Source organism: Eutrema salsugineum, unplaced genomic scaffold (assembly GCF_000478725.1).
Source record: "Eutrema salsugineum unplaced genomic scaffold, Eutsalg1_0 scaffold_4, whole genome shotgun sequence".
In the NCBI taxonomy this organism is placed as follows: Eukaryota; Viridiplantae; Streptophyta; class Magnoliopsida; order Brassicales; family Brassicaceae; genus Eutrema; species Eutrema salsugineum.
The window spans coordinates 6073622-6086403 of NW_006256686.1; the positions used below are offsets into that span (position 1 = coordinate 6073622).

General features: G+C 42.6%; 1 non-coding gene across 1 annotated transcript; it reads right to left on the reverse strand.

Moving 5' to 3' along the window:
• Window positions 1–10624: 10624 nt before the first annotated feature.
• On the reverse strand, window positions 10625–10730 carry LOC112084840. The gene has a single exon (XR_002898499.1). It is a non-coding gene; the product is annotated as a small nucleolar RNA R71 (small nucleolar RNA).
• Between the last annotated feature and the right edge of the window lie 2052 nt (window positions 10731–12782).

Below are 12782 nucleotides of genomic sequence, written 5' to 3' on the forward strand. Positions count from 1 at the left end.
GCGTCGTAATAAAAAGGTTATCTGACGATACTTTTTGGTGGACTTGTTGATGTTAACAACTTTTGTGAAGAGCTCATCAAGGGACCGACAGTGCAAATTGCTGAAAGTGTCTTCCACGAGATCTTCACGGAGGACGAACAGCGTGTCATCCTGGATGCCCATAACGCACTCACTCAACTGGAGGCTTCTCGTCGACCGGCGGGAAAAGATGATGGCAGATCAACCCGCCGGTGAAGGCAGCAACCAGCCGGCTCCGCCGGTGATGGTGGATGAGGAGGAACTATCCGATGATGAGGGCGACTACATCTCGTTATAGTTCGATATATGTCTTGTTAGGTGTAACGTTTGGTGATATTGTGTAACTTTAGTTATGGACATGTGAACAACTTTTTTAGCATATGCTTACATCTGTTATAACTTTGTTAGCTCGTGCTTACATCGCTATATGTCTCCGAATGGTGAGTGGTTTTTGGCTCAGGAGATGGCCAAGGAGTCTCAGGTGTTGGCTGTCAAGTTTTTTGAGGAGTTTGACGTCCCCTCCTAAGTGAAACATCTAATGTGTGTTACGGTGTCATCTAGAACTTTTTTTATTGCGAGGAATGTATTTCCTTTTACAAACTTGTTTGAGTTTACTAAATTTATGTGAACATGTACGAGGTGTCTATTTTAGAGCTTAACGTTATTGAGTAAGTCAGAAACCAGTTATTTTTTTTTAAATAACACTAGTCAAACAGGAGATAATCAGTTTGTTACCAATTCTATGTCAAACAATAGACCACCAACATTTTTATTAGGTCCACAGTCAATTTTGGTATACGAAAACAGATTGTTACCATTGCTACGTAAAACGATGGATGACTAACATTTTAATTAGTCCTGCAAACATTTTTCTTATCCAAAACCGATTATATTTTGTGTTAGAAGAGAATTGGATCTGGAGTCTGTTGAAATAATAGTAAATGGTCGAGACGACAAGGTAATCAGTTTGTTACCAATGCTATGTCAAACAATAGACGACCAACATTTTAATCAGGTCCACAGTTAAATTTGTTATACTAAAACAAATTGTTACATTGCAACGTGATGTAAGAAACAAGGGGTTCCCACGGGTAACTAGGTGGTGGTGAGACAAAGCAGGCGGTCGCCCTCTCTTTGGCTCGGCGAATGATGGAAGGATGGGGATCTGACACGCAGGCGGTCGCCCTCTCGTGTGGGATCTAGAGATGGTGTGATGGCGGAGTGAATACACGACACAGAGGGATGGTGATTCTCTGATATGGTGCAGGGGCTCACGCTTGCTTGAATCTCACAAGGAAGCCGTGAACAAGATGAGAAGCTGCTTCTCCATAAACTTTGAAGAAAGTTCGTTCTTTTATTGATAATGGGAAAAAGGTTGGTGACTACAAAGCTGCGTGTGGGACTTTATAAATAGTCCGTCAGCTTGAACCTTCTAGGGTTCGACTCAAAGAAAAGAAAAGGACTCAAAACGACAGGAATTTGAAAGAAATAACAAGAAACAAACCTAGTCTACGAAAACATAAACTCATCGTTTCATTTATTACAAAAATGGAAAGTTTGCTTAAGACTCTTTAAACTAAACTACTGACGTCGTTTTGATGTTGTACTTAGCCGTTGTGAGGGCCGAGATCACCTGCAAGAACGATATAATAATTGAAAAGCTTACCTTGGTGTGAAGGGTTCAGGTTGGCCGCTTGTGTGGCTGTGGTGGCCGAGCTTGAGGCTGTGGCGTCCTTGGCTTGGAACCTTCTTGTAAAGTCCTCTAAATGATTTTCCAATGTAGCTAAGTCTTTGTCTTCTCGTCCCCAAGCCTTTTGGTGCTCCGTCCTTGTGTCTTGGTGTTCTTGGCCTTTCTCGGGTCCGGATGGTGTGTTGTGAAGCAACTCCAAGTCTGTTCGCTGGATGGACAAGATTCCACGTTCATTAGTCTCAGTATATATACTTGGACGAGAGATCTTACCTTTGTTGGAGGTTTCCAAGTCGTCTGGTGGCTCCAGCCCGGGTGTCTTTGATTTATCGACTAAATCTTGTATGGGCTCGGCCATCTCATTATCCGCTCGGGCATACGTGCATCTGTCTCGTCCATTAGATTCAGCTGGTGATTTTGGTCGAGCAATGTCAGCTTCAGTACGACAGATTCCATCGCCAGGTCGGTCTGGCCGAGGTGACCCTGATTTCTCGACTAAATTCTCTCGCGTCTCGGCCAAAGTTTCTCGCGTCTCGGCCAAAATTGCTCGCGTATCGGCCATTTTGGATTTCTTGACTAAAACCTCTCGCGTCTCGGCCAAAGTTTCTCGCGTATCGGCCATTTTGGAATCATCTTTTAGTTCTTCAATTTCTAGGCCTGAAAATGAAATTCTGCTCGGACTGTTAGCATTTAAATCAAAAACTGGTCGAGAGATAACCATTTTGGCCTGAGAGATTCGGTCATCTGATGGGCCATTTCTGGATCCCAAGTATTCGGCCCCGGTTTGGCCGCAAAGCTCGTTTAGGCCGTATATGACATTCAGGTCGGGCAACAACGGGTCGTCTGGTTCTAGGGAGTTGATAAAGATGTGTAAGGTCCTCTTGTATCTATTTCTGAGCTGTTTAATCCTGGAGCATGTCATGGCCCCGTCTTGGACGGATGGCATTAGCTCCGGTATGGTCTTAGGGTCGATGTCCACATCACAACGTCAAACGATGGATGACTAACTTTTTAGTTAGTCCTGCAAACATGTGTGTTATCCAAAACCGATTATATTTTGTGTTAGAAAAGAATTGGATCTTGAGTCTGTTGAAATAATAGTAAATGATCGAAACGACAAGGTAAATAACATAAGTTTATATTAAGGGGCAACATTGGAGATCATCTTACAAAGTATTTTACAGAAAACCGAAATAGAGCTGCTTAGAAAATACAAAGCATGATAGCATATTCATAACACATAAAAGCCAGCCATACAGGCTCATTAACGATAAATGCAGTTAAACAAAAAGGTAACATACTGCATTGCTTGATTTGCCCCCTAAACCCCTGCATTCCCCCTTTTATTGGCGCTATATGGCCGCCTTACATGACGCACGATTATGGCCGAAGCCTCCACAACGTCCACAGACAACCAAACGCCTTGGCAAACCCCCCTGTAACAGTATAAGGAAAATGTTCGATAACCAAAACAATTATATGCGAGACAAAACATGTATTGGATGGATAACTATGAAGATAACATAGTAGAATTATGCGTGTTACCCCGAATTCTCCACGTGAACGGATGCGCGATTTGCGTGGCCTGCCTGGGGGACGACGTGTGTTAGGTGGCTTAAGGTTCAGAGAAGTGAAGTCGTCGCCCACTGGGAGAGTTGGTGCAGACATTGTAACGGGATAGATGCTGCACTCGTAAGCTTTATTCCAGAAAGCTGTGGTGTATTCAACCCCAACCAAGGAGTCAACTCGGGTTTCAGATCTCAAAGCCGCGACAATAGCGTGGCAGCAAGGGACCCTCAACGTCTGGAATTCGAGACAGCTGCATGACTGCGTCTCGAGGTTAACAAGGAAAGGCCGCCTTCTTTGTTCCGTATCTCGAATTCGTCCTGGTTGATTCGACGGAACGAAAACCCGGTTGAGAGTTCGAAGTTGCTAGCTAGTATCTCCTCTATCTTGGGAGTTAGAGTGTTATTTGTTTCCGAAGCAAGGGCACGACGACTGTTGAACCACCCCATCAGAGTCGCCCTAATGTACTCGATCAATGGCACAATTGGGTAATCTCGTGCCACCGCAAGCACATTGTTGAGGGATTCAGCCACATTGCTGGTCATGATATTGTATCGGAGTCCGTTGAAGTGCGACCTAGCCCAGTGTTCGTATCTGATAGCGGTCAAGTAGTCAGCACAGCCTGAGTCAACGGAACGAATCTGCTCAAACAGGTCGTAGAATTGGGAGGGTAGGTATGCCCTGGCCGCCTGAGACACCATGTAGCTAAGGTGCTTCTTCTTAAAGATTGCCTGAATGTTACGCTGGAGATGAACAATACAGGCACAATGCCGAGCCATTGGGTACACCTAAATCCAGAACATAGTTGACTTATCATTATGGGAATAATGTATAGAGGAAACAACAGCTATAACACGATAAACATATATATCACCGTACGACTAATAGGTTAATGTTTTAAGTTCAATAGATATCCGAAGACAAGAAACAGAACACGTTCACAGCTATATATTAGCTAGTTAACAAAACAGATACACTAATAATGAGATGGATAGTACACTAAAAAACTGTATAACGGTACAGATGAGTTGTTAACGAAACATGGCAACCAGTGTCAATGGAAACACCCCCAAGTGCATACGGTTAACTTAAACGTTAATCATTAATATATCTGTTACCCCTGCTAACTATATTATTAGATAAACTCAGATAATTTATAACCGGACATAAGAAACACAACTAATAAGATTGATAACACGCTAACTATATATATAACGGTACTAATAAGTTTGATAACAGTATCTCAATGTTAACAACCATAAGCGCACCCGGTTAACTATAACGGTAATCATATAATATATATGTTAACACTGCTAACTATATGTTTAAATCATCTCACATATTTGAGTCTAGCTAATACCTTTCGTAGCCCGGCGTAGATCGAGTTATGCCTGTCAGATACAAACACCAGATCGTGGCTGTCCGGCACCACCTCCTGAAATTTACGGAAAAACCAACTCCAAGCCTTGTCGTTCTCACCGTCCACAATCCCAAAAGCAATGGGGTATAGCTGATAGTTTCCGTCTTGGCAACTTGCTGTGAGGAGACACCCCGTGTATTTTCCTTTAAGGTGAGCGCCATCTATGATGATGACTTTGCACATATATGGATAACCGTTGAGACAGGCTCCCAATGTGAAGAACAGATACTTGAACCTCTGCCCCACACCCTCTTCGAAATCTGTTTCAAGTGAAACAACTGTTCCGGGGTTTGACATAACAAGACGTTGTAGGTAGATGGGAAGCACCTTGTAAGAGTTTCCAGCAGTTCCCAAACCGGTGTCCCTTGCCAAATCCCTGGACCTCCACGCCTTCCAATATGATATGGGAACGTCATGGTCATCACGCATGAGCTCCCGAATTTCATTAGGTTTTGGTCCCTCCCCACCGGCGTACTTGTTTTTAAACAAATCGCCAATCACACTTGTCCTTGCCTGCACGTGAAACCGCCCTCGTTCATCAATGGTACAGTTATGGTCGAGTCTGGCACGGCGAATCTGGAACCACTCAATGCCTTCCATCCTGACGGCGTACACCCTCCATGGGCAGTTATGCCCGACACATTCAAGGTCCATTCTGCTTGGTGTGGACTTACGTGTGTAGTACTGGAACTTCTTAGCCATTGCATACAGAGACATATGAAGTTTGAAGGCGTCTTGGTCCTTGAACACCATTCCCACATAGAGAGTGCCTGGTTTGTTAACACCGTCCCCTGCATCACATGATAGTCTGCTTACGTATCTAACTATACATATAAGGGTCCAACAACAAAGTTAACAAACCAAAAATAATAGTAACAACGTACCAATGTAGTCGCACTCCTCGTCTGAAGGTTCATCGTCTCCGGAGTCAGGTTGGTTGAGGTGCACCCTACTAGGTCCCACACTGCAATTCATCGATAACCCCAAGATTGGTCCATCATTGATATCCTGGTCCACCTTCGCCTTGCCTTTATCCACCCAGTTACGTGCTGGCACCTTTCCCTCACTCGTAGACCCCAACGACATCGTGGGGTTATTATACTCTGTACGCGATAACATATAGATTAATAGGACATAAACTGATTGGTTGCCTAAGAAAACATGTACCTGTCTAATACATATTGTAGACGTTTACCTCCACATGATAACGGTCGAATGGATAGGTGTGCAACCCCTGCGGTAACACCTGACGGCTGCACTCTTGTGTCTGGGTCGCCGTCAATATTCCCGATGGTAGTGATGTTCAAACTTGTATCTGGGAGCATCAAACACAAGTCACCAGATGAGTGGCTAGACGAACTGTTCCCCCCTCCCTCAGCTTCTGCTAAAGACGTCTCCATCTGTGTCATAGCGTTGTGTATTTCTTCAAGGACACGCCTTTCTTCGTCGGTGAAAATCTCCTTTGCGACACTCTCTGCGATATGGAATACAGGCCCCTCGACAACCCCTTCCCAAAAGTTTTTAACATCGTCAAGTCCCCCGCAAGTTGGGCCAGATAATTTTTCGATTTTTACGTTAACATGATTATTACCGGTGTAACTTGAAACGGGACGTGGAAAGGTTGGTTGTACCCCCTCGAAACCAGGTGGGGGACCTCCAACAGTCAGGTTGTGACGTTTCTGGAACTTGTATCGCTCCATGTTGTAAACTCCGAGAGTTACATAAACAGCAGTGAGATCGAAATCGACTTTGACGGCCATGAATAGCTCGACGTCGCCGTTGGTAGCGATGTCTTGCGGCGGCGTTTTCTTCCCTAAAGGCCCCACCATTGCATCTGGTAGCTTGTAGGTAAGCGCCATCATCTCGTACTTTGGTATCCTGTAGCGCTCCCTCACCATGCCGTCAAGGGTTTTGAACGTCTCGTTCTCCTGCACCACCATCCCGTACGCAGTCTCGGTTGAATCTTCTTGGAAATACCATTCCCCAGCAGCAGTTTTCTTCCACACTCCACGAACAAAGCTTACAACACGACCCATGTTTGGTACTGTTTATCGGTCAAAACATTTTGTTAGAGGCTAACAAGAGATGTTACATATGTTCAATACAAACAATGAAATCTACAAACACTAGGCCATTAATTTGATTTCATTCCCCTTCATAAAAGCTGTACGAGGATACAATAAGTGTTGCAATAAAGTCGGACTTTCCAGATTTGCATACGGACAATAAATGTAGGACCATCACGAACTATTTTTTATAAGCTCACGTGTTCTTACCTTCTTTGGATGAGAGCGAACTGGTTCTTCTTAATCTTCTTCTCTTTTAACTTCTTCTGTTCTAAGTGATTTTTAACTTTTAATCTCGTTAACCGACGCTCTGTTTGTTGCCAACGATAACTCTTTATATAGCAGACCAACAAACCCTAGTCTCCTTTACATACACACATATGTTGCATATACGTCCAATTATCGAAGCAATCTTACACATATATTCGTATTTAATGCTCCTTCGGCGCGAAAATTATATGTGGCTCTCGTTAACTCTACAAAATCTCGCCTACTCTACAAAATCTCGTCGCCAGTCTATAACTACACAGTGAACATGTCAGACACCTTTTTTGCAACTTGAGGGAAAATATCAGCGGGGTAACGTTGTCATTTCCGCTAACCATGAGCACAGTTCGCTTAGTTTTAGGAGTGAGTTTGGTCAATCTGCTAATTTGCCTTCGCTTTTGGTTTATTCACCCAATTAACTCAAAAAAAAAAGCTTTACTTTTATATGTTAATGTTGAATTATTGTTTAAAAATAATATAATTAAAAGAAAAGAATAAACTCTGTGAAAATGATACTACTTTAAAAAAGTATCTAAATTGTAAGAAAATAATAAATAATAAAACATCCAGAAATCTTTTTTGATATACAATAGTACAATACAAATTTTTTTAATTTTTTTCACCAAAAAAAAGAAAATTCTTAACTTTTCTTACATACTAAACAGTATACATGTTTTACAAACCCTAAATAATGGCTAAATCTACACAAATTATTGTAGATAATTTCGATTTGTTAGCATGTGGTATCCATGACTTTTTTGCAGATATAACTCCTGAACCAAATTAGGACCGGTTCGAATCTCTAGCCTAATACATCATAAGTTTATAGCACCGGATCTCGAATCTAGTTGGATTCGGGAGATCCGACACGATATGCCACCTATTCTCGGATTCCTTATTTTTAACAGTACATGTCACGTTGTCAGAAACTGAATGGTCAAGAGGAGGAGATGTCACATTCTTTATGTTCTAGACCTAATGTCGGTGATCCGGAGGGATCAGAACATAAAGATGAGTGACCCCTCAAACACTACTTCCACTAAAAATTAAGTGAGGGAATGAGAAAAACCCAGCAAATGGCATTTGAGAGTGAACCCGGGAGGTCAAACACTTCTTCATTTGTGAGGCCGAGTGAGATCAAGCATGCTACGCTTTTTGATAACACCAGATTTTGACCGTTTTTATGGATCATTTTAATATCTTTTACATGTGTTTTTACTCCATTTTCAAAGGTTTTCAAAGGATTTCTATGTTTCCGGATTTTAAAAGACTTTTCAGGTAATTTGGGATAAAGAGACACAAATTGAAACAAAAAGACTCTTTTGGATAAATGCATACCGTCAGAACTCTCATGGAGAGACGAAGACCTTCTCACCGTCTGATCACCCTCAAAATTGGACAACTTATAGAAGAATCAACCAGCTTTCAAATGCACTTGGTTTGGAGACATTCCAACGGTTGGATCTCAAGATATTTCATTAGCCCCGGAGCCACTCGAAGACGGCCAGCAAGTCACGCGACCGCGGCCTACAGCCTATTTCCCGCGGTCAGAAGCCTCCCGACTGCAGCTAACCACCCAATCCCCGCAGCCATCAAGCTCCGAACTAAAGCCCATATTTCTGAAGCCTAAAGTCATTCTCAGCCTCAATTCCGGAACCCTAGAGACCATGGAGTATTGAAGACTATAAATACTTGTCAATTAGGTCATTTTTAGAGAGAACCTTTCATACTTTACAGAAACTCTTTTCCTTTAGCCGTTTTTATGCGATTTTTGTAGAAGATTTGTTAAAGTCCGAGTTCTTCAATAGAGAAAATTTCTTCATCTCTTTTCTTTTATGATGTCGACCTCAGCCATGTCTGAGTAGATCCCGAGTTGGGCTTAGGGTTCCCGAAAGGGGATCTCATAATCGATTAAGACATCTAGGTTTATAGATCTGGGATTTCGACTTGTTCTCTGTTTATTGTTGTTCTTATTGCATGTATGCTTGATTGATCACCTAGTATCTGATCTAGATAGTTAGTGTTGCGAAAGGTTTCATTAAGTATCAGCCCTAGAATGAAACAGACGATTTTTCCGTAGGAGTGGAAACCTACCTGCGGTAAGATCGTGAGTATTCATGAGTCTTGTGCAGCTCTTGCGTTCTCTCCCTTCCAGGGCCAGAGTGGAAACCTAGTGGTCAGGGTTACGAGAAACAGTTGGTTATGATCACGACAGTGACGTAGTCATACCGCTGTACTCTAGCTCTAGAACCCCCATATATCGATATCCGTCAATCCCAATCTATCTACCCTAGTGTTAAAACCGATTATGATCCCTTAGAGTTCCCAAAAGCTCAGCGTTTTTAGCCATAGTTTACAAACCAATCGATTTTTATTTGCTCATTTAGATCTGCATTTCAATTGCTTTAGTTCAATATTTTACTTACTTACTTGCTTTCCATTTGATTTCTTTACTTGCTTTCTAGGATAGATTTATTTGCTTTCTTTAAGTTTTAGTTTAATTCGTGACAAACAACCAACTTTTAAAACCAATCTAGTCTAGATATAAAGTTAGAAACCGTAGAAGAATACCAGGCACACAAATCTCTGTGGATTCGATCCCTAAATACTACAACTGATTAGCTGTGCACTTACGGCTTTTATTTGTTTTGTTAAGGGTAAAACTTGTTCCCTCACGCAGTTGACACGACATCAAGTTTTTGGCGCCTTTGCCGGGGATTTGTTTCGCTGCCTTTTGCTATTTTTCTTGTTTTAACTTCTGTTCTAGACACCTGATCTCTAGTTCTTTCTTAAAGTTTTTATGAACTATCTTTCCCTTCTTTTGTTTTTCTCTGAATTGCATGAATACCAGGCACAGACCTGCAGAAGACATTCCAATTCTAGACGAGATAGACAGACACGAAAGAGAACTTCGAAGACTTAGACGAACACACGGAATGGCCAACGACGACCAGCCTGGAGATCCTATAAATCGAACTTTAAATATGGACCAAGACGGGTCCGAACATGGAGAAAATGAAGAGAATGATCACAGAGGAGGTGATCATGCTCGACAAGATGGAGAGGAGGATGAGGTTCCTCCAAGAAACCACCAGAACCGCGAGAGAGAATAGCGTGAAGACCTTGATGCACCCATCAATGCAGCCGATGGTGACCACCAAGGAATGCAGCCGAATGGACGCATTAACCGCCCTGTTCAGCAAGCAAATCAACACCGAAGACAAGCCAAGAACCATCGCATAGCTGATTTTGATGCACTTACTCAAAATTTTCAGAACCGATCTGCAATTCAAGTCCCATTTCCGAACCGGAATGAGTTTGAAGTCAAGCCTCAAATCATCTCATTGGTGAAGCAAAACCAATTCCATGGAGTTCCTTCTGAACACCCAATGGACCATGTCAAGCTCTTTGAAGAAATCTGCAGCATGATGAGAACAAACCAAGTTCCACCAAACTATTTAAAGTGTAAGTTGTTCCCTTTTTCATTAGCAGATAAAGCTCACCGTTGGTTGAAATCTTTGCCTGCAGGATCGATTACTAATTGGGAAGAATGTAAAACTGCTTTTCTGAACCACTTCTATACTAAGTCAAGGTCGTTTCAGTTGAGAACAAAGATCTCAAAATTTCAACGAGGGCCAAGTGAATCTTTCTATGAAGCTTGGGAACGTTTTAAGGAGTATGAACGTGATTGCCCTCACCATGGATTTCATGGATCAAGCCTGCTGAGCACATTTTACCGAGGTTTGCAACTAAAATGCAAACTTTCACGTGATACAGCTAGCAATGGAGATTTTGGACAAAAGACGATAGCACAAGGAAGAGCCCTCATCGAAAATTTGGCTCAAGCCAATAGCAATGATTGTCCTGAATACGATCGATCGACAAAGCAAACTGGAACAGACAACAAGGAGATAACCGAGTTGAAGAACATGATGAGCCAGCTTCTGAAGAGCAACAATCGCCCAATCCATGCTTGTGAGACCAGCAATGGCGCAGAAGATGAAGGACTTAGTGATATCGATCACATTAATGAAGCCTTTCAAGAAGAAGATGTGAACTATGTAGGAGCACTGGTGCCATATCAAAATCGCTCCAACAATGGCTTCAACAAAAACTTCCGGAATGCAAACTACAACAATCTCTCTTACCGCAATCCAAATGTGGAGAATCCTCAATATCAGTACTACCCACCTCAGCAAAAATCCTTCCAAAACAAGTTTCAAGGTGGAAACTTCGGAGGAACAGGACCATATCAACCGCGACAGCCATATAACTACCAAGGTACGGGTTTTAACAGTCAATTTGTACAACAGCAGGGAGTCACGACGAACCAGCTAGCTTCACAAATCGGTAGACTTGAACAGTCCATCCAACAGCTCGTTATGACGAACGAAAAAGCATCTAAAGACGTGAACGTGAAAGTTGACTGTATGTACAATAATCTGAACGGGAAGTTTGAAGCTTTATCTTCGCACATCAAGAAGCTAGATGTGCAAGTCGCCCAAACAGCCGACTCTATGAAGAGGCAAAGTGTAGTTCTTCCAGGAAGAGTTGAAGATAACCCTAAGAGGTTTTGCAACGCCATAACCCCATTGCCCGAAGAAGAGGCCAGAACCGATAGAAAGAAAGAAAAAACCCCAATCTTTGTACCACTGTACAAGTATGTCAATGCCAAGCAGCCACCATTTAAGGTACCTGAACGATCACCGTTTCAAAAGCTTACAAAAGCCGATGATCCAGGACGTTTTGTTTTCCAATGTTTCATTTCAGGAATCAAGTTTACAGACTGCCTGTGCGATTCCGGAGCCAATGTCAACATCATGTCTAAGACATTTGTCGAGAAATTGGGCATAAAAACCTTAAGGACATCGACGGTTATGGTTATTTTTGGAGATTCATCTCAAAAAGATACTGAAGGGGCGATTCATGATCTACAAGTTTTAGTGGGAGACAAGATTGTTCCAGCAGATTTCTAGCTACAGTAGGAGCAGTAGCAGTAATCGATCACGCAAACCGGCATGCTGTCTTCCTCAATGTGGATCGCAGAAGGTACTATCCGACTATCTTAGACGATTTTCCAAGCAAGGGAAACAGGCCCAAGGAGAAAGAAAGAGAGAAGCCGAAAGCTTTTGCGAAGATCAAGATTATCATTCCACCAGATGCAACAGAAACTTGTGAGGACCAAATCTAGGAGGTGATCGAAAACACAAAAAGGGTTTTAAACAATGTTAAAGTCCGAAAGAAGAGTAAAGGAAAGAAGACGGCTCCTCAAGGAGAAGAAGTAAAACCTCCAGCGACCGAAAGTGATAAAGGCACATCAAGTGGAGTGCCATTCAAATCAGCCTAATTCTTGATGCCTACGTCGAGCTAAACGACTTAAAACAAAAGCGCTTAATGGGAGGCAACCCATTTAGGTACTCTTTCTTTTAGTTTTCTTTTCCTTTTTACAATTTATGCTTTCTTTTTCTTTTTTTTAGTTTCAGGTATTTTATAAAACAAAAACACAAAAAAAAATCAGAAAATTAGAAAAACCAAGAAGAAAAGGGTAGGTTTTTAGCTGCTCGGCCCGACAAAGACCAGGAAGTTGGACAAAGGCCGCAAGAGGAAGAGCCGCGGTCGCGACCGACCGACCCGCGGCCAAGGGTGCATCGACCGCGGCACCGTGAATGTGACAGCGGCCGAGCCCTCAATCACCGCGGTCGCGCGTCTTCTGACCGCGGCCGTTGGTCATTGAGGTGATGTCGCGGATTTCTGCCGC